The sequence below is a fragment of the Rhinolophus sinicus genome, chromosome 18, assembly GCF_057876585.1.
Source record: "Rhinolophus sinicus isolate RSI-liver-muscle chromosome 18, RSI-T2T, whole genome shotgun sequence".
Classification (NCBI taxonomy): Eukaryota; Metazoa; Chordata; class Mammalia; order Chiroptera; family Rhinolophidae; genus Rhinolophus; species Rhinolophus sinicus.
The window spans coordinates 4,586,642-4,608,983 of NC_142518.1; the positions used below are offsets into that span (position 1 = coordinate 4,586,642).

General features: G+C 46.7%; 1 long non-coding RNA gene across 1 annotated transcript; it reads right to left on the bottom strand.

The window, feature by feature from the left end:
• Positions 1-9,262: 9,262 nt before the first annotated feature.
• LOC148754547 (uncharacterized) lies at positions 9,263-20,940 on the bottom strand. Its single transcript, XR_016019997.1, has 3 exons — positions 20,793-20,940; positions 17,027-17,875; positions 9,263-14,554 (listed from the first exon to the last, which is right to left on the bottom strand). It is a non-coding gene; the product is annotated as an uncharacterized LOC148754547 (long non-coding RNA).
• Positions 20,941-22,342: the final 1,402 nt, after the last annotated feature.

Consider the following 22,342-nt stretch of genomic DNA (forward strand, 5'->3'; position numbering starts at 1 on the left):
AGAAAGCTGGATGCAGAGTCTGGAAAGAGGTGAGAGGGAATCTTTACAGGCCGCAGACACTCCTTTTCAGACCTTCGTGTTTGGAATCTCGGTACAATTCTGTATATCAGAGGCCCTTGCCAAATGAGATTCTGGACGCATGACAAATTGTGCAGAATCATAGTTGAATTGCACAAGATCAAATAAGCCAATAATACGCCAAATGGCCTGTCTCTTGGAGAGCTGGGGAGAGAGAAGGGTCAGGAAGGGAAATCATAAAATAAACAAATCAGGGCTATGAAAGTTGACATGGCTCACCCCAATGCTGAAATGAGAGCTCAAAATAGAAACGCTTACTCCTTAACACTGCTTATTGTAACAAGCTGTGTTTACTTGGTGGGCTCGCTGGGTACCGTTACTCAGCCGTGCTGTGTACGTTCCATGCGAGACCTGAACCATCCACTGCGTCGTTTGCTGCCTCCTCCTGCCCCCCACATCCTTGAGAGCAAATCTCATTTAGATAATGTTTTGTCTGGAGGCAGCAGAGCGGCTTCATAATAATGCAGATGCAGAGGACGCAATTTCAAACACTCGCATTCAAAAGCACGGAGCTAATTACCTGTAACTGGGGAAACGAGGCAGAGATGTATCCCCTGGTCGTGTTCACGTGGGACCTGAGCAGAGAGGGTTGTGTGCCAGCCACGGCGGAGCAGGCAGGAGCAAAGCACGGCCCCAGCAGCAGCGCCCCAGGTCCCCCCAGGAGAGGGGTGCACTGCAGGGGAGGGGGTGAGTACGCAGGCAGCCCACCACCCTGCAGGTACGGTGCTCAGGCCCGTGAGCTTGCAGCGGGTGAGGTGTACAAGCAAAATGGCCATGCAGCTTCACGGTCAAGTCCCCGGCCACACCACGCAGTGTAAGGAGTGCTGGCCAGAGCAGAAAGTCAAAATGTGTCTTGGTAGTCAGGACGCCACGCCAAGGAGGCCAGAAAACCCCCAATCAACCAAAACAAACAAGCCAAAGCTTCAGGTCCTTAGATCATTTTCACTTCACCTTATGTCCCCCGTTTTCCATTTCGCAGTCCTTTCTGTGTCCCAGAAATAATTGGAGAAGAAAACCCGGCATACTTTCACACCTGTGTTTAAAGGGAAACGATGGCCCAGATGGACCCTGGCCTGTGGAAATTCTGACTTCTCAAAATTAAGTAATTGCATTTCAGGGGGAAATGGTCGATGGAGAGAGAATGCCAACAGATGACGCGCTACATCTAGGATTCTTTTGTGACTAAAGAAGTTTCAGCAAGTTCTTGGAACCTGTAAATATCACCAATCTTTGAAACGCTGGCTGGACAGGCACCCACACTTTGCCTGTCACGTCCCACCTCCCCTTCTCTGCCTCACAAAACCTACAGTGTTTCAAACTGTAGGTCCTTCCTTCCGGCTTCCAGCCTGGAGCATCGCCAGCCCTGCCCTAAATGGTAGCGGCTACGCCTCTAACTCTGTTATCTATTTGGTGCATTTCTGTTTCAAATGCCTCCACTTCTATTGCAGGCTCCATCTCCTGTCAAGCATCTTTGTATATCTTTCCTTCCTCTGAAACGTTTCTAACTTCAGCTGAAGAGTAGACGCCCAGTTTTCAATACAGTTAAAACATCTTTGCCCCCAGGTGCTTCCAGAACTGCTGAGGACATTAAACTGCAACTCGGGGACAGCAGAACCATGTCCCCACTGCCCAGCAGAGCTGGCTAGCCCAGGTCAAAGGACAAAGAAAACCAGGAGAAGCACCGTTCCACCTGCAGGCTGACAGGTGCCACACACGCAAAGCAAAGCTTCCAAGGACGACGTTACTTTGCAATCCGGTTTTCATTTCTCACATGTAATTATTGCCACGTAAACTGGGCTGAGTGACTTTATGCTTTTTGGGAATACAGTGAAGAAAAATGGCACGTGCAATATTTGCAGTATATTATTTGGAAGAACGGAGGATGACAAACATTGTTCTCTAGTATATAATGTATGAAAAACCTGGTTGTAATATCTACTACATTCAAATGTGAAAAAGTTTACATATACACATATGTATACATGTATACACATGTCACTATATGTATATATGATGTATATATCATGTCCTGTGTATATGTCATATATGTATGTATGTACTACATAGTTTTTGTGTATAATTCAGATGTGTATTCCATGTATATATTATATACGTAAGTATGTATCACACAAAGTATGTGTGTATTGTGTGTATATATGTGTATACACACAACACAGCTTTGTTGCTCTGCTTATTTCAGATCCATTTCATTGCTTGGATTACTAGAGTTTGGGCAGTGGCCTCGCTTCCCACCTTCCAATTCGGAACCAGGAGTCCTGTGCGAAGTTCCAGTTGACCTTCCCAAAGTTGAACCTCTGACTCCTTCAGTTTATAGTGTTTGTTTTTCATATTTGGAGTTGCCTCTGTTCTCAAGCTCCATTAGGTCCAGTGTCCCCTCACCCGCCAGTCGGGGTTTATCCATCCTTGTTGCATGGGCTCATGCTCTTCCAGAAAGGGCGTCCGCACATTTAGTGTTTGAGCCTCCACTACATGAAAAACGCTAACAGTGACAATTTCAGGTCCACAATAAAGAGCCCACGGTGTCTGGCTGGTGTGACAAGGTCAAGTTAAAGGAATAAGGAACTCCACACAGCAATGCAAAAGATAACCATGAATACATTAAGAGTCTAAGACCTGAAGAAAGCCTATGAAAGGCAGGGGCCGTGTCTGGCCAAGGAGATGATACCACGTAGGCAGGCAAGCTGAAATTAAACAAAGGCAGCCATATGCCTTCCCCGCATACAAAACCAACCCTCACCAGCATCAACAAGAACTCAGCCTATCTCTGATTTTTTATTGCACCCATCACTCCTCACCTAGACGCTTTCCAGTAAGGAAGCGTGGTGACCCCACGTCGAAAACTCAAGAATGTTTCCCCCCAAATGCACGTGGTTTAAATGGCTTCCCAGGTCTCTCAGGAATTTAGCACTGCTTCCGTGCAATGCTAAATACGGTACGCAGACATCAGATACCTCAATATGCACGGCCAACCTTCCCTACCCACCTGTGCTCACCTCAAGGCTTCTTGGAGGCTTAGCATTTCCACACACACAGGCGGTTCCCCAGCCTAGCTCCTTCCACCAGGGAAAAGGCAGACGCAATACAGCTCCAGTGCAGGAGCCGTGTCCCAGCTCAACCTCCAGAACTTCCAGTCTCAAGTTCCCTAGTTCTCTGACTCAGCGGCACTCTCTTTCATCGCCCCAAGATCACTGTCTGTGCCATCTGCTTGGCACGCCATTTTGGACCAGTCTCATCACATCCTGGACAAGCTTTTGGTATCTGCCCCCAGCATCGCCCGTCACATCCACACCTGAGAAGCTCTCTCTCTCTCCTGCCAGCCCAGCCCAAGAACTCCTTCCATAGGGGGCCAATTTCAGGACAGATGGGAGCACGGGCTGTGCAGCTGGCGGCCCAGGGATAACTCGTCATCACAACCCTCGGTCTGGCGTTCTCAGCCCCGGCAGGGTCATCCTTTCAGATTTCACCCTATGCAGGCTCTGAGGATGTCTCAGAGCAAATAAGCCCTGCTGTTTGGAAAAAACAATAGGATGGCCATACACACACACACACACACACACACACACACACACACACACACACAGGCTTCCAGAAAAGGCGGGAAGCCTCTCTGTGTCCCAGAGAAGACAGGTGTATGCATATTCATGAAGCATTTAGTGTGGTGACTCTGAGTACTACTGGCTTTGGGTTAACAGGGAGAATTTTCCAAAGTGTACCCTTGGCAGGAAGGTAGACAACCCCCCTGTGGGCAGACACACAGTGTCTCTGAAGACCTGTGGACCTTCGAAAGAATTCTAAGAAGGAATCACGCTTGACCTACTGTGACACGATTCCTGAATAAACAGCTGAAGAGGTTCTTTCACAGGAGATTGGTCAGCACTTGCAACGATTGACGATACCTGGACATCTGTTTTAGAAAACAATTTGTTTTCATTTTTGAATTTGAATATCAGAGTGTCAAACCTTTGGTGAATCTCTTTAAATCACTAACTTCAAAATCAACTTGTGTCTTTCAGAAAGAAATCACTCCCTAAACTAAACAAAGATGCAGAATTTATACAAATGTTTACAGCAGCACTATTCACATTAGCCAAAAGGGGGAAACAACCCTAGTGTCCACTGAAGGATAAATGGATACACAAATTGTGATGTATGCATACAACAGAATATTGTCCAGCTATAGAAACAAATAGACTATTGAGACATGCTATAATGTAGATGAACCTTGAAAACGTTATGCTGAGTGAAAGAAGCCAGACACAAAAGGAGACATATTGTGTGATTCGATTTATATGAAACATCCAGAGGCAAATCCATAGAAACAGAAACTAGATGGTGTCGCCAGGGGCTTGGGGGAGCGGGGGGAGGAGGTAGAGTAATTGCTTACTGGGCATTGGCTTTAATTTTGGAGCGATGGAAACGTTTTGGAACTAGACAGAAGTGGTGATTGCACAGCATTGCAAATGTACTAAATGCCTCTGAATGGTACACTTTAAAATGATTAGTTTTATTTTAGGTGAATTTCACCTCAATTTTTTTTAAATGCGTGATGCTATAAAAGGTATGAAATAGATTTTGCTACATTATTTGTTCCAACAGAGCTTATGTTTTCTTGTTGGGGAGAAACTGTCCAAGACGCGTATAAAATCTTATTTTTGGATCAGTTTTCAAAATGCCTCTTAGAGAAGTTTCAGAATAAGTGGCTGTAAGCAGGGAAGAAATCCCTACCCTACGGATCTGGCAACTAAAGGGCAAAGCTGGTTCCAGTCTATGTACCCAAACTCAAATAAAGGCTCCATCACAGGAGGATGAAAGTGGATTTGAAGTTTGACCAGGTAAACAAACTATCTCTCCCTGAACTTGTTCCTTTGCCCTCAACCAAATGTCCCTACAAGACCTCCAAGTCTTCAGACACCTGGCTACACGAGGCTCTTCTCCTGAGAGACAGCCAAGAATGTTCTATGCTGCCCTCCCATCAGACCCCTGCGAGGCCCAAACTGTCAAGCCGAGCTCCACGCATGACCTTGAAGCCCACGCAGAACTTTCTCACCTAATGTTTACCAACCAACCAAGACTTTGTCCCTCAGAAGCACTTCTTTCCTTTTCCTCTCCTGCCCTCCCCCCCACCCCACCCCCCACACACAGATAAACAGAGCAGTTGGTTCTACTTGAGGTCATCTATTTCTCACAACTCTCATTCGTCTACAGATTCCTTTATCTCTCTTTTCAACTTTTACCGCTCAAAAAAAAGCCTTTAATTCCAGTTGATATGCATACAAGTCATGCTAAAAGAAAGGTGATGGTGGCTCAGAAGCCAGGGGCATTACAGGTCGGGCGAGATCTATGCACGTGGAAGGTAGGGCCAAAAGGATTTCCGGAGGAATTGGCGAGGGCTGGGGAGAGAGGCAGACCCAAGAACGGCTCCAAGGTTCCCGGCCAGAGCTGCTGGAAGGATGCAGTTCCGACGCTGGGATGGAAAGAGCCGTGGGAAAGACAGGTGAGGCAGGGAAGGTGCAGGACACCACACAGCGCTGGGGGGTGGGGTGGGGGGAAGGGGTCCGGGAGCTGCCCTGTAGCATTTCCACTCACGGAGCTGCCGCTGGGGCCCTGCTGGCTGCAGGCTCTGTAGGCACTGACGAATGCATCACAGTGGTTACGAGGCACGCTTGTGCAGGCCCAATCCCCAGGGAAATGCGGCTTGATTGCCACATTAAAAGACCCTCGGGGCTGCTCTTGGTGGGAGGAACGCTGGGGAATCTCCACTTTGTGCTGAATATCAGGCACACACGGTGAGACAAAACGCTGAGGCTCTCTGCAGTCACACAATTTAACACTTGAGACGATTACCCATAATCTTGTGTCCTTATTTCAGGAAGCAAATCAATTGGTATCAAGAAAACCAAAGTGCTGCATCTTGAGAAAGAAACAAACAACACTCAGGTTGTGCTCCTGTAGAACAGATGGCAACAAATAGACATATGTGTATATTACAAAGCCATGTAATTTTCATAATATTGCATAACTCTCTAACAGAATCATATTATGCAAATTATATGTAAAACATGTTTGCGTATCAAAGTCATCGTTATTCTATAACGTAATACTTATATACTACATTATATAAAATAATTATGCAACATAATTATATATTTTAGATAACACAATTATATTTATATTTTGTATAACATGTCATTATATTCAATAAATACATAACTTATGTTATATAAAATGTATGTTCATGTTTATGGTCATTAATATGTTTTTACTAGCATATACCATAGCCTTTAAAAGTTACCAAACCGTAACATGTATGTAGGTGGCAAGTTCATACTCGACCATCACATCCTGCCTGCCCTCTAGACACCCCAGGCCAATGTGTAGTTGTCATCGGTGGACATTCTGACCTCATTCCTGACCTGGCTCACCTTCCTCACCCACCCCCAGTGTCCCTTCAGCCCACAGAAACATGTACCCCCAGCACCTCTGAGCCCTTTGAATGTATCTTTTGTGCTGTCTGTCATTTAGAAAAAAAGATGCAAGGAAAACTGGACAGAGAATTCTTCATCTGAGCACCACGAACGGCTCTCCAAGACGGAACCTAATATAAGAAAGAGGCGATCAACTGGCAGATGAGGATGGGGCACACAGCACGAGTGTGCAGCCCAGGGTGCTCTTAGAAAGCGGCCGTGAGGAACCAGCCAGCGGTTGGTGACGAGAGTGGTTCTGGGTGTCCAGGCACGTACGGGGTCTGACAATTACGTTCGTGACCTTGTTGCGATGTTACTCACCTTTTTTGGTATCAGAGGGATTCTTCATTATGAATTTGTACCAACTGGACAAACAGTTAACCAAGTTTACTATCTGGAAGTGCTGAAAAGGCTGCGTGAAAAAGTTAGACGACCTGAACTATTCACCAACAGTTCATGGCTCTTGCATCACGACAATGCACCAGCTCACACAGCACTGTCTGTGAGGGAGTTTTTAGCCAGGAAACAAATCACTGTATTGGGGCACCCTCCCTACTCACCTGACCTGGCCCCCAGTGACTTCTTTCTTTACCCAAAGATAAAGGAAATAGTGAAAGGAAGACATTTTGATGACATTCAGGACATCAAGGGTAATACGATGACAGCTCTGATGGCCATTCCAGAAAAAGAGTTCCAAAATTGCTTTGAAGGGTGGACTAGGCACTGGCATCGGTGCATAGCTTCCCAAGGGGAGTCCTTCGAAGGTGACTGCAGTGATATTCCGCAGTGAGGTATGTGGCACTTTTTCTAGGATGTGTTTGCGAACTTAATTGTCCGACCTCATATAAGGCCAAGTGTGAGGGAACGGCCACTAAAATGAACTGTTTCCCTCCAGGCACCATTTTGTTAAGTGTATCCCATCTCCAGAAGACACATAAGAGTCAGGGTAGGAGAGCTGCTATAACAAACAGCCCTGGGCGTGAATACAATAAACATGCATTTCTTGCTCACACAACCTGCCAACAACGCCCAGCTTCCTCCTCTGACAGTGCTTCTGGCATCTCTCCTTCCAACCTGTGGACCTGCCCAATTCCAGGCCTGTAAGGGAGCGACGTTCCACACACGCCCAGGGGAGAAAAGCGAGCGTGGAGCAGTGCACACGAGGCTGTCTGGGGCAGGACTGGTGATGGCGTATATCCTGTCAGATGGACAGAATTCAGGCATGGGGCCACCTGACGTGCCAAGGACACTAGGAAATGTGGTCCATCTGTGTGCCCAGGGGGAAAAGCAAGTGCAGTGAGACTCTGCCCCAGGGCACCGGGCAGGGACCACATAGACGAGTAAATTGGGTAGAAAAGAGTCACGGAGGAAAGAGCTTTTAAGAAATGGTTTTAGGCAGTTAAGGAAGGTCTTTCGATCTACCACGGTTCTCTTAACTGTGGGCTTAGGTTATAAACAACAACACAATAATAATAATTAGGTTGGGGGGATACACTAAAAACAGCTAAATGCGCACTAGGGAACACACAATGACTTAAAGTAACTAAACGGTGGCTGTAGTGTTAACCGCTAATCGCACTGATAAGATACAAGAGCAAACTTCAGCTTGAAGCGTGTGGACAGGTGCCCCTGTGTGACGTGCACGCAGACCCACTTTGCTTTACAACATCCCAGCTCAACCAGGGCTCAGCAAGCCAGGGGTCTGCAAACCACAGCCCGCGGACACAGCCCGCCTACCACCTGATTTTGTACAGTCCGCAAGCTAAAAATGGCTTTTACACTTTCACATGGTTTGAACAAAATCAAAAGAACCATAATACATCATGACCCATGGAGATGATATGAAATTCAAATTTCACACGTGTTCACACGTAAAGTTTTATTGGAACACAGCCACGTTCCAACGTTGTGCTGTGGTCTGTGGCTGCTTTCACGCGATGACAGCAGAGCTGAACCCTCACGACAGACTGCATGGCACACAAAGCCGAAAATATTTACTATCTGGCCCTTTCCAGTGAGTTTCCCAACCCCTGGTCTAAGCCAAACTGGTTCCTTTCTGCTGTCACAAACTGTTGTCACGTACACCACGTTTTCACTTCTCAGGGTGCAGTGTGCTCAGTGTTCATGCTTGTCAGTGTTTCTGCCTAAACCAAGTAAGGAACAGGTTGGCAATGCTTCATCCATTTGCCAATTCATTCTACACTGCAGTCTCAGTAAGGACAGAAGCGGCCGTGACCTGAGGTGACAGGCAGCCCCTCTGTTTTTCCACGCATGAAGTGGGAAGACGTTGCTAACCCTCAAAAGTTTTAAGCCAAAACAAGGAATCTTCAGGCCTCTGGAGGATCTGGAAGGTTTCCCGTCATATCTTCAAAACACGTTCCCCCATGACTATCTTCTACGTCTCATTTATAAACACCGCTGCTCCCAGCTGTAGCAGCTGGGATTCGAAATTACTTCCTGCGCTGGAGATTTATTTCACTATTTTATACACACCCTACATCAGCTTCCTAGGGCTGCCATAACAAAGTCAACGCCAGCATTTAGTCAAGTCTGTCTCAATTCAAAGCCCCAAATAACTCTCATCTTTCCAGCACTGTCTCGGCCTAGGATAAAGGGCCATGAATCTTTCACTACCCCTCCCTCCCTCCCCACCACCGTATATACATGCACTGGCCCCATCCTACAGTTTCTATGTCCTTTTTCTCTGCCTGAAATAAAGTGTCTATGTGTCTCTTCCATTTTCTTCAAATCCAGACTTTAACTCCTAAACTCTGTTTTCTCATTTACTCTTATCTATAGTTAACATAATTACATGCAGCAATGCTGCAACTTATCAAAACTATGAACACCTTTTTATATCTGCATAACGTTTTATAATTTATCATATTGGTGTGTTTTTTAATCACCTCATAGTTACAATTTTTTTCTTTTCCTTGTGATGAGAGCTTTTAGGACCTACTCGCTCAGCAACTTTCAAATATACCGTCCATCAGTGTTAACTGTAGTTATTATGTTATGCATGACACCCCAGGGTTTATTTACCTTTATAACTGGACATTTGTACCTTCTGACGACCTTCACCCAATTCCCCCATTCTCTACCCCCCGATCTCTTTTTCAATGAGTTTGGAGTGGTTTTTTTTAGATTCCACATATAAATTAGATCATAGGTATTTGTCATTCTCTGTCTGACTTATTTCACTCAGCATAATACCATCCAGGTCCATCCATGTTGTCTCAAATGGCAAGATTTCCTCCTTTTTATGGCTGAATAGTATTCCCTTGTACGTATGTACCATCTCTTCTTTATCCATTCGTCTGTCGATGGACACTTAGGTTGTTTCCATGTCTTGGTTATTATAAATAATGCTGTAATGAACATGGCAGGGTAGCTCTCTCTTTGACATAGTGATTTGACTTCCCTGGGACAAATACCCAGAAGTGGAAATGCTGGATCATACGGTAGTTCTAGTTTTAATGTTTTGAGGAAACTTCCATACTACTTTTGATAGAGGCTGCATCCATTATCACATTATGTTCTTACTGGTTTTCACCCACAGCCTGTCCAGCAGACCCCTCCATGTCGGCCCCCAAGTCCCGGGCTTGCTTCTGCAGCCCACGGCAGCTCACTGCAGGCCAGCGGCAGCGTCCCACCTGATGCCAGTTATACAAGTATGCTTCGGGCAACTTTTGTTGTCATTCGTTAACTGACTGCTAGTGGATGAAGCTACACAGTTTTCATAAATTTTTCACACATTTTTGCTCTTGCAACCATCATTTACATGTGGCCTAACAACGAAGCTTTCACTTCTGCAAGTTTCCAAGATGCTATACCTCCATGGGCAACTGGGTGATGGAATCACTAAATAAAATCTTCAAAGCTTCAAGGTATTTTTTAAATGTATTACTATTACGCCGCAGAGACACCACCAGCACCACCCAGCACACAGAGCTGTGAGCCAAGTCCTGTTATGTAAAGTTACAAATGCTATTATGAAGTGAAGACACGCTTTCATGGGAGGGGAGAGAAAGAAGTCAACATTCGCTGCCCAGATCCAGAAACTGGAAGGAATACAAACAACCACCAAATGGTCTTTAGCTAAAACGAAGACCAAACATTTCAGAATGCAGCCAAGATACTAATCCAAGTTAACTCATAACAATAAATTAATGGCACAGAGGGCTGTCATGGTGACCGCATTTTGGCTTTACATAATCGAGATGTCAGATGACGCATGAGAGACGTGACATTAGAAGACTGCTAAAATAATGAACGACGGGCATGCTTTCTATTCCCAGCATCTTTGACCTTCTTAAGCTACCTTTTAAATCCATCTGAAAATATTCACGACAGTACTTGGGCCTCTTGATTTATACTAACAGTTTGATCACCTTTCCCTTCTCGGAGCAAAGCTAACCACATTTGAATATACTCAACGGTTTAACCACCTCAACAGATTTCTGATCAAAGCAAGTGCGAAATAATTTCCCCTGCTTTACACAACAAAATTCTTTGTGCGAGTAAGTCAACAATTCAGAGAGGAGATAATGCAATTCAAAGGGCGTGAAGACAGGGCTTAGAGAGGACGCGTTTGCTAATATTATCATATGAAATTGTTTCTTTTGTTTTCTTAAGTCTCAGCTGGGCAGCAGTGACAACTGGAACAATATTCTCCCAGTGCAGCCTGGTCTGCACAAGGCTTTAGGGAATGAAATTACTTTCTAATCACGAAACCCACTAGACTGTGGGACAGTCTAATAAGACGGCTCACGGAAGGCCAGCAGCGTTGGACCATTTCAAAGTTTCCACACAGCAGCCCTGCACGAAGTCTCCTCAGGCCCTGGAGTGAGAAAGGACACAGGAGCACGGCCTCATGGCCTCCCGGCCTCCGGGACTCCTGTCCTGGACCCTAATGCTCATTATATTGGCCCCGGGGGGATGAGGAGCGTGTGGAGTGAGGGGAGGTGACACAGCTGGGAAGGGCAGGGTGATTTGGAGCTTGTTTTAGAATGAAAATATCACTGTCTTCACTGCAGAACCTTCCGAGCTTTGATGCTTTCGGAAGACAGGGGTTGATCGTGAATAATTACACCCAATGGCAAAAACGTTACCCAGATAGCAAAGGACTGAAGCAATGACGACCAAACGGGGAAGCCATCGAAATTCTGTGTCGCGTGCCCGCCCCTCTCCCAGGAGTACGCGGGTATGCAACCTGCATTTCCCCTCCGACTCAACGCCCGTGGTCCCAGGTCAGGTGGGGCTGATATCGTGGGAGGAAAACGAAGAGGCCTCAGACTCTTTAGAGGGTGTAGAGTTCAGCCCAGAGCTGAGGGTCCCAAACGTCCGCCCCAGTGTGAATCAGTGAGCCCTGGAGAGCAGCCCCAGGGGATGGGGGGGGGCTCAGCAGGTCAGCAGATCCTGGGGGGGCCCGAGAATGCACGTTTCTAACAAGCTTCCCGCTTTCCCATCTTTCCAGAACCACTTAGAGTTTAATTAACTAAGCCACGGGAAGTTCTGAGGTCCTGATTGCTATCCCGCCTGTAGACGCTGCCTGTTGCTTTGTGCCCACTGGCGTTTCGTTGCTACAGCCTTCCTTTAGTACAGTCGCCCCCACCTCATCCACCAGGAATACGTTCCAAGGCCCCCAACAGACGTGTGAAAGCTCCGAGAGCACCAAACCCTATGTCTACTATGTTTTTTCCTACGTACATATCAATGACAAAATTTAGTTTATAAATTAGGCTCAGTAAGAGACGAATTAACTAATACTATAGCACAATTATAACAATATATTGTAATAAAAGTTATGCGGTACGGTCTCTCTCGCTCTCCAAATATCTTACTGCACTGCACTCGACCTTCTTATGATGACATGATACACTGCGCACGCAATGAGCTGTTTATTTCTGGAACGTTCCATTTAACATTTTCAGGCTGTGTTGGACGGAAACCACGGAAAGTGGAAGCATAGCTAAGGAGCGACAACTACCTGTCTGAGGCTGCACGTCTTAGATTGGCAGGGGAGGGAGACGGTTAGAATCTCAGCTTCCTGGAGACGGCGGTCTGGAGGAAGGGTCCTAACTCCTCTCGGTGCGTGAGAAGCTGAGTGAGGACGTCACTGGAGGCTAAGGACGCGTGTGACAGGGCAAGCAGGGCCGTAGGCTGCCCGGTGTGTGAGCATCTGAGAAATGCACTGGCTTGTATTCTCATTTCCACCAGCCTGTATAGGACTCACAGAGCACGACCGACTAACACCCCAGGAACTGTGAGTCCTCCAAGCTCCCCAGCTCAGCTCGCCCCCCAGCCAGATGCCCAGCTTTGAGCCTCCTTGGCCCAGGAGATGCAAAACGAAAGGAGAGGGGGTATATAGTGTGCTTTAGCATTAAGAGGAAGACTTGGTAAGGAATTGCAAACAGATATGGGCATAAATATACAAAAAGCTTCTTTAAGGAGAACAGGTTCTGTCTCCAGGAAAAACATGCTTACGGGCTGAGATAACTACTGTGCTGCCGGGTTTTCATCTGATTGTGTGAGGGGAGCCAGGGACAAAAGGAATTTTATAACCGTTTTCTTTTTGGAAAGGAGGGAGGAAAGGAAGGAAGGGGCTAGGGAGACAGACAGAAGGAGGGAAAAGACGGGGAGGAAAGGGAAAAGAAAAAGGCAGTGAGAAGCCAGGAAGAGAAGCAGGGGAAAGGGAAGCAATCGGCAAACCACACCAGGCCTGGAAGCGTCCGCGGGCGTTTACTTAGTCGCACACGTGGCCTGCTGCAGAGCTGCTGTGCCCGAGGCCCGAGGCACGGATACGAAGCGAGTCCCGCTTCCAAACAGCGGTCTGAACCCCAGCAAGGCTCAGGAGCCCCGTCAGCGCCGGAAGGAGCCCCACCACCTCTTTTGTTCCCTTCACCCTGGTCTCCAAGCAACAGCCACCCTCCCACCCAGAGCTGGGAGGGCTGCTCCCCTTCCATTCCTCCCGCGGTCCCTGATTGCTAGGAGTTACGTTTAAATAACCTCTCTTCCTCCTTAATCAGTATGCTCCTCCTGACCCATTAATTCTGTGAAGCCGCAGTCTAGCATTTGGGGCCTCGAAATCATTTCTGATTGCATACAAACATGAGAGCAAGCAGCGATGGTGGGCAAACAAACAAGAACCACAGTACAGGAGAGGTTACCACAGGTTATGTACAGTGACTAAATAGAAACATGCCAACATAAATGCACACACAGCACACACGTGCACACACACACTGCATGCATGCATATATACTAACAAGCACACACAGGCAGGCACACAGCACACAGGCAAACGTGAGCACACTTGTATGCATGCACACACATTCATGCACACATGCACACTGTTCCATTAATTAAACGGCAGCTATTAGACTGAGGTGGCTCTATGCCTACGTAAGCAAACCAAAACCTAAGCCTGAAAATGCCTCAAGGTTACAAAATCAAAAGGCTAAGGACACCCAATCACAGCCAATTGGGCTTGAAGTTCTAGCTGACCAAAGCTTTCCTTGCTTTGCTTCCTCCTTTTCTCTATAAAAGTGTCCCCCCAGCTCCTGTGGGTGGAGTGCGTCTAACCATTTCCAGTTTGGCACTGCCCGATTTGAATCAATTTCTGCTCAAATAAACCCTTACCATGTTCAACATCCTTCAGTTTATCTTTCAACCACACACATGCACACACGGACACACATGTGCCCATTTACACACGTGCACATGCATCTACATACACCCACACATATTAAACTAGTAAACTCGCGTTTTCAACAACTGCGAAATGAATGAACTACAGACATTGTTACGGGCATCTTTCAAGGCAGAGGTCACTATTTAAAACTGTGAAGGAAGGCAACAACCTTTTAAAGACCGAAAATCAGACCTTGGGCTACCAGTGTTCGGTCCACCGGCCGTCCTACAAGGTGCCCCGTGAATGGTGGCCGTCGTGCGTTCTCTTCTCCCGACGACAGCCTGGCCGTCCCAATCTCCTATAATGCAGAAGAAAGCTTTCCATAACTGGAGGCTGAATCAGACGGAGGCAGTGGCCACCGCGTCTCCCATATTGACCTGCCACTAACATGCTGACCACAATTTAGCATCGAAACCCAAACCTCATGGATTCTGAGCTTTACTCCCGGACAAAAAGGAACCAGTCCTGTTCTGCCTGAGCTGAAGGTAGAAAAGTGTGAAACAAAAAAAAACAACCTGGGAAAACAATAGAATAAAATGAGATCAGCTCACAGAGCGATAGACAGGGACCCTCTCCCCCGTCACCTTCACACCAGGAACTCCTGGCAGGTAGGCAGGTGCCCAGGAGGGGCCCAGCGGGGTGAGAGTGGGAAGGACAGATGAGGAGAGAACACCTATTACCTTATTCCTGTCTGCAGACCAGGGGCAGCCCCACCGGGTGTCAGCAAAGAAGAACAACTCTAAGGTTTTCAGGATGCCTGACAGGATTAAACCTTCACAAGCAAATTGCCTGTCTCCTCTCCCCTTATGTCTTTACTCTTATGTCAATCTATTCCCAAAGACGCCACTGTATTTTCAGTGAAATGTCACCCTAACCCTGCCAGTGGTCTTCTGGCCATCTGGGAGCTTGACAAACATCTTTAACACCCTTATTAAAACATGGCCTGGATGTGCAGGGTCCAAAGAGATTAGCAGGAGGCCCGTTCCCCTAGGGGACAGCTACGCAGGGGCTGCAGACAGGCTCCTTCTGCCCTTCGTCTCTCTCAGACAGTGTTAAGTAATCAGGACCAATTCGCTTGTAAAGGAAACCTAAATTTCAGAGTCCCAAGTTGAAAATGAAAAGATTCTCTTTTTGCTTATCAGTATGGTTTTAACCCAGTGGGACGACCCCGAGACAGTTATTGTTTCCATCAAGCCCTGATGTCTAACGTCCGTCACTCTATGAACTTTGCCGTCGGTTTTAACACCATTTTTGCTCCACATCTTCAAAAGTTAGTGAGATAAACATTAGAGATGTTCATTAGGGTTAATATTAAGTTGTTTTCCTGTCATCAATAGAAAAAGAAAGCCAATGTACGGAAGCATTGCATTTTCAAAACTGCGTGTATGTGTGTGTGTGTGTGTAAAATCCCTGTGGGTGACACATTTCTATACTTTTTCATTTCAGGGATGATAGGAAACATTATCTTTCACTTTAGCTTTGAATACCCCGGGAACAATTCATTATGTTTTAACAATAATGGAGAATCACAATGAAAAGATATTGGGTGCTAACTGTACAAGGTAAAAACTTAGAGTAATATTGGCAAATGTCACTAATATTTGTCATGACCCCACTTTTGTTTGAATCACATGAAGTGGGTGTGTCCGCTAACTCATTGTGTTTGGATTAGATTAAACATCAGCCGACATTTGTCCGGCTCAGTTTCTATTTGCATTGCAACGTGCGCTGTTTGTCCCTTACAAGCACATTTGTGTTTCCTAAGGCAATTATTTAATGCAACTTAACTGTATATCGTAATCATGACAGAAACAGAACAGACTGGAGGAGGCACCAGTGAATTCTCATCGAACCCTCGCAAGAAGCTTCTTCTACTGTGTTTCCCCAAAAATAAAACTGGGCCTTACATTAATTTTTGCTCCAAAAGACACATGAGGGCTTATGTTTAGGGGATGTCCTCCTGAAAAATCATGCTAGGGCTTATTTTCTGGTTAGGTCTTGTTTTCGAGGAAACACGGTACCTCCCATCTTACAAAGGACCACACAGATGCAGGCAGATTAGTGACTTGCCCAGGACCCCATTGAGCCAGGGTGGCTGCCTACCTCTGCCATATACTCATATATTACCTGTGACTCCTTCACTGTTTGCAGATGAAAACATGCAATCTCTCACCTACCTCACGTACATCTCCATTTTGGCGCCAGGGCAGGGCTCTAATATTAAACCTTTGCAAGTGTAAAGGAAGGAAACCTCACCTTCAAAAGGTACACAGCAAGATGAAGGAGACATAATACTCAATTCCAGCAGCCTCCACGCTGCCCAAAACCAGCCTACTGCACCTGTCCAGGGTCTCAGATAAACTGGGCGGGGAACTATGGGCCTCCTCGATACTCTGTACAATTTGAGATTCACAATTTGTTTAATTCAATTACATTTTTTATAGCAATTACGTTTTTAAATATTATTTTACCTGTTTTCTTTGAATTCTCACACATTTCTGATTTTTTTCCAAATTAGTAAGTACTAAGTATTAAAGTACTTAATAAATACTAATTAAGTACTAAAAACTACATAGTCATACTCCAAACGGGAAATATTATATTGGCACTTTTGCAGCACAAACATTATCACAGTCCAGCAAAAGGGCGCAGGACTTTGCAGGAACTACTGGTAGCCATGTCTCGGCCCTGAACTATTATGTGTTAGTTAGCTGTTGCTATGTAACAAAATGCACCAAAACTCAGCAGTGTAAAATCACATGACCATTACCTTCCACGGTTTCTATGAGCTGGGAATTTGGGAGCAGCTTCTGTGGGTGGTTCGGCTCATGGTCTCCGTGAGGTTAAAGTCAAGATGTCAACCAGGGCTGGGACCACCAGAAGGTGATCTGGGGCTGGAGGATGATGAATTCCAAGACGAGATGTGAACAGAGCTGGCAATTCGGTGCTGGCTGCTGTCAGGAGGCTTCAGTTCGTTAGCACAAAGGCCTCTCGATGGGCTGCACAACTGCCTTTATGATGGGACAACTGGCTTCCCCCAGAGCAAGCGATCCAAGGCACAGGGGGCAATGCCTCCGATGAGATACCCTCCACAATCACATCCGTCATTTCCATGGTAACCCATTAGTCATCATATTGTCCTGGTCAGCCCTCATCAATATGGAGGGAACCGCACAGGAGGTGACTATCAGGAGGGAAGACTCATCGGGCACCATCTTGGACGCCGGCTACTCCATCCAGTTTCCCAGAAAACAATACGAGAATCGTCAATACCTGTAGATGTGCTGGAGCTGTGGCGGGAAAAGAAAGGTCAGGGTCAAGTCCAGGGCTTAGGAACTGGATCACCTCGTACCAGGTGATTTGAGCATCCAAAGGCCCATGGTAAACACAAAGTCCGTCTGAGACAAGGAAAATATCCAGGATCAAAGGGGAGCCAATCCTACGCATGGCTGAGGTGGCTAGAGACGCAAAGCAAGAGAATTGCTTGGAGTCAAACAGATGGCAATACTGTCCTTCCAAACAGTCCACTCAGCTTGGGACAAGAGTCCAGGCAGCGGCTCCAGCGAGATAGTCCAGCCCCGTGAGAAACACGTTGCCTGCAGCAGTGCAGGTCTCCAGGCTGTCAAGGGAAGGAGACGACTAATCAGGAAACAGGACGAGAGATCGGGGGCCAGCACTGAACACCGCAGCTCCAGAAGTGCCTGTGTCCCTTCCCCAAAATACTGGCCATAAAACCAGGAACAGCGGCACGAACTCCAAAGCCCCTTTCTGGGTGCATCGAAGCTTCTGGTTATCTGTCATGGAAAACTCTGTGTGTTTTTTTAAATTATTTTTTGGAAAAGAAACACGGCGGTCGCCAGCCTGTCCGGGAAGAGAATGCCAGCACACCCCAGGCGCATCAAACCAGATGCCTGCCCCCCACCCCAGGAATGATCCAGGACAAGCAAACAGCCTGCCTCACACCAGCGGGCCGCTTCTGATATTTAGGGTGAGACCGTGTTCCAGCCTCTCCTACCTCACAGGAGTCACCCAGCCAGTGTTTATGTTCTTTGCAGAGGAAGCTGTTTCCTACGCAACTTCGCCTTCGGCGAGCTAGTGGAGGAGGTGAGTCCAGGTCCCTCCACCACCACAGCCATCTGGAACCAGAACCGGAAGCGGAAGCTCTGGGTAGAGGCGAGCAGAGCCAGGGGCTAATGGGATAGAACCCCTGAAGCTGCAGTCGCTGGGCCCTGACAGCCTGATGGGCATGTCCTTACGAACGTCTTGGTAGCAGGGGGAGGCGTCCATCTTACGCTAATAGAGACTTATTGTTTCTTAAATGAAAAGAATCTGCAGACAGGCAGTGACTGGCATTAATCGAATGGCGTGTTCCCAGAATTCTCTGGGACTTGCCCTCATTTTCTCCAGACGGCCATCGGTGTCAGTGTTCAAGGCAGAGGTAGCCGGAAGGGGACAGTGCCTACGACATCGATCCCTTTCACCAAGAAAGCCAGAACTTTCCTTGGAGGCTCCTAGAAGATTTCCGTGTATGTCTAATTGCCCTGAAACAGGTTATAAGACCAACCTCAGCTTCAGAGAGGCTACGAAAGTAGAAACAGGTAAGGGAGGAAGAGGGCAAGAGACATAGGATTGGCCGTCCACCAGGGTCTTCCACGAACCCTTATTCCTCTCTATCATAGGACACATGGCTTTCCCAAAAGACACATTAGTACAACTTCGCCCAGAGTCGATTTTCCAGAACAATAGTCCTTTGAGTTCCTCCATTTTAAAAAACAATGAGGATTTATGGGGGGGAAAGAGATTAATGCCCCCCATTTGACATGCTCAAAGTAAAATCTGCACTAAGTGGCTTTAAGAAACCTTTTGACCCCATGTGGCACCCCATTCCTTCCGTCACTCTTAGAAAGAGAAGGGTGACTTACTTCACCACCGTCTTGCACTCTGTTACAACACTCATCTTCCCAGGTACCCACGGGACTGCATTCTAGCTGACGAGACCTAAGTTGGAGACCCCTAGACGTTTCGGGGAAAGTGTTAGCTTTTCTAACAGAGGCATCTTTCCTTCCTCTCTCCCTTCTCTACTCCCTCTTCCCTGTCCTCCTTCCTCTTTTCTTCTTTAAGCCTAGAACATACACATTCGGGGAAGCCATCTTGCAAATACAATGTGGTGAGCATCAGGGTTCAGGGTACATATAAGCTGATGACAAAAGGACAGGGGATACCTTGGGGTGCTGGTGAACACGGGGAGTCACAGCCCCAACCCTGGACAGGCTGCATCTGGGTCTTTTGTAATGTGAGAAGAAATTAACTCCGGCTCCATTAATGCGGTGAGTCGCCTTTGTCAGAGGCAGACAAGCCCCAACATAATTGGTAGGACTGGCCCAGTACCGCCCGAACTTATTTGGACACAGAACCCCCTTTGCCTGGTAGAGTCTATTCACATCATCCTGCAGAACTTTTGTTCTGCTCAGTGTACTGTGGGAACAACTGGCCAGTAGTATTGGAAAGGATTTAATTGGGGAGGAGGTGGCTCCTCTACGGTGACATTATAAAAACCCAGGTCCTGCTCCTTAGCGGGGGTGCCTGGGAGAAGAGAGTGAGTTTTAATGGAATGTTACCATCACTGAAAATAACTCCAGGAACGCAAATATTTTAAACATTATGTCCCACTGTGCAACGGAGAATGTAGTTTTTTATTACTGATTTGCATTCCTTGGACAGGAGTTATACTTTAAACCATCTTCCACGGGCATAATATACCTCCCCAGATGCTTGCTATCCCTGCTGCCTTCCACCTCCAGTAATTCAAAACGAGCACCAGCTCTTTGTGATTATCATTTCACAAACGAGGGCTCTTCAGTCTGAGAGGTAGGGTGCGGTTGCTGAGAAGAAAATTAGACTAGAGCTAAAGGGCTGTCTTAGAGCCGTTCCGTCCAAAAGAGTAGCCACTGGCCACATGTAAAAATTCACCATTTTCCCATCCACCATCCAAATGCCTGGCTCTGTTCCAAAACTAGTGTATCTGCTAGTAACTGGGCCTCATTTCCATGTGGACACTCTCTGGGGGGTGGGGTGGGGGCTCCAGGTCGCCTACACCACACCTGGCTTGCTTCCCTCTTTAAGGGACCTGTGTGACCCCAGGGATTTGATGGCCAGCTCCAGTACGAAGCCTGGGCAACAGGACTTTTCAAAGCTGCCAGGTGACTGGCAAGGGCAGCCAGGGCTCAGAGCTCTGCTCTAAAGCCGTGACACGCAACGTGTGAAGGAGCTGGTCTCTCAGAGCGTCAGCATCACCCAGGGCCCTGTGGACGTGCAGAACCTCAGGTCCCACCCACATCAGAAGTGGAAACCAGCCCCCGGTGATCTGTAAGCCGTCATAACACCAGTGATACCAGCCCCATCAGCTCTCTCTGCTAATGTAGTTATTCCGGTGACTTTCAATAACCCCGCTACATAGATGACCCCCGGGGTTCCCTTCCCCGGTACGTCATAACACCACGTTTATGCTAGAAGCACATGAAACCACTGCGACTTACTATGCCGGCTTCCTGTCGGTTCTGACTTCGGGAGCTGTGCATACATTTTGGAGTTGGCAGGTTTTTTCCATCTCCCAGATTCACTAAAGATGTGGCTTGCAGGTTGCTGCTGTTGTCCTTGTAACACTGTATATGGTCAAAGAGGAGACAACTCACAGTTACGTTGCCACCGTGTTCCTATCAGAAGTAGAAATCACTTTCTTGGACTTTTTTAAAAATTATTTATGATTTACTCCCTCAGTTTCTTGCTCCTTTTCTTTCTCTGGAACTCCCGTTACTTAGCTATTGGACCTCCTGGAGTGGTCCTCTAATTTTCTTACCCTTTCTCTCCTATTACCCACTTCCTTATCTTTTTTTTTTTCTGGAGATTTCCTCCATTTCACTTTGAGCAGTAAGCTCTGCCTGTGCTTACCCATATCCCCTTGGCATGTACATTTTTGTGTCTCCCACGCTGTCTTCCAACTGCCAACACCTACAACTGTGAGCTTGGGGACTTATCTATGGCCACCAGATTCCACCGTGCTCTTGTGAACAGCTGGCTACAAATGCCAAGGAAGTATTCTGCCTCGGGACCAGGCATCAGCTAATGACTCAGCATATTGCTTAGAGACACACCCAAGCCGTTGCATGTATCAGCGGTTTGTTCCTTTTCACTGCCCAGTAATATTCCACTGCATGGACGTACCACAGTTGGTTTCACCATTCATCTGTTGAAGGACACTGGGAGTTGTTTTCTCTTTGGGGATATTACATATATAGCTGCTATGAACATTTACACACAGATCTTTGTGGGAATATGAACTTGATTTCTGGGGGACAAAAGCCCCAGAGGGCAGTTGCCGGGTCATGTGGTGTTTGCATGTTTCATGGGGGTCACGTTCTTGAAATATCCTCAATGCTGAGGCAGAGGAGTATGGACCTGTTCACAAACTTTTGGGCAGATAGGATGCAATCAGAGTATTGCTATATGACAAGTCATAATCTCATGCAAGATGGAGACCACACTGGACATGAAGACACTGAACCACCACTATAATCATGAGTAGGACAAAGGGTGAGACCCAGAAGGGAGTTGATGGGATAAGCAGGACGAATCGATCCAAGGGGCAAAGTCCTTTGGAATTTTACAAAGTTAATCCCACAGCTGGAAATGGACAGCCTTGTAAAATATGACCCGCTGGACTTCTTCAAGCCCCAGGAGGATATTTGAGAAATGTAAACAAAGCAAAGCAGAAAAGAAACTAGTTGTGCTTACTGTATTTTTAATGAATGTGTCCATTAAAAATGATTCCTATCAACAAAACTATAGCAAAAACAAAAAAACAACAACAAAAAAAACTTCATTTTTTTTCCTGTCTGCAGCCTCTCATCACGGCTTTTAATAAAATAAAACATGGTGTGCTTCTGTGGGTAAATTATGATTTTCCCCTAATATATTCCAATTCAAACTATTTTCAGAGAGCCCAATCTGAAAATTGCTCCCATATCTATAAAAAGCATGTGTATTTTGAGAACTAAAAGATGAGAAACAAGAAGAAAAAGATACTTAA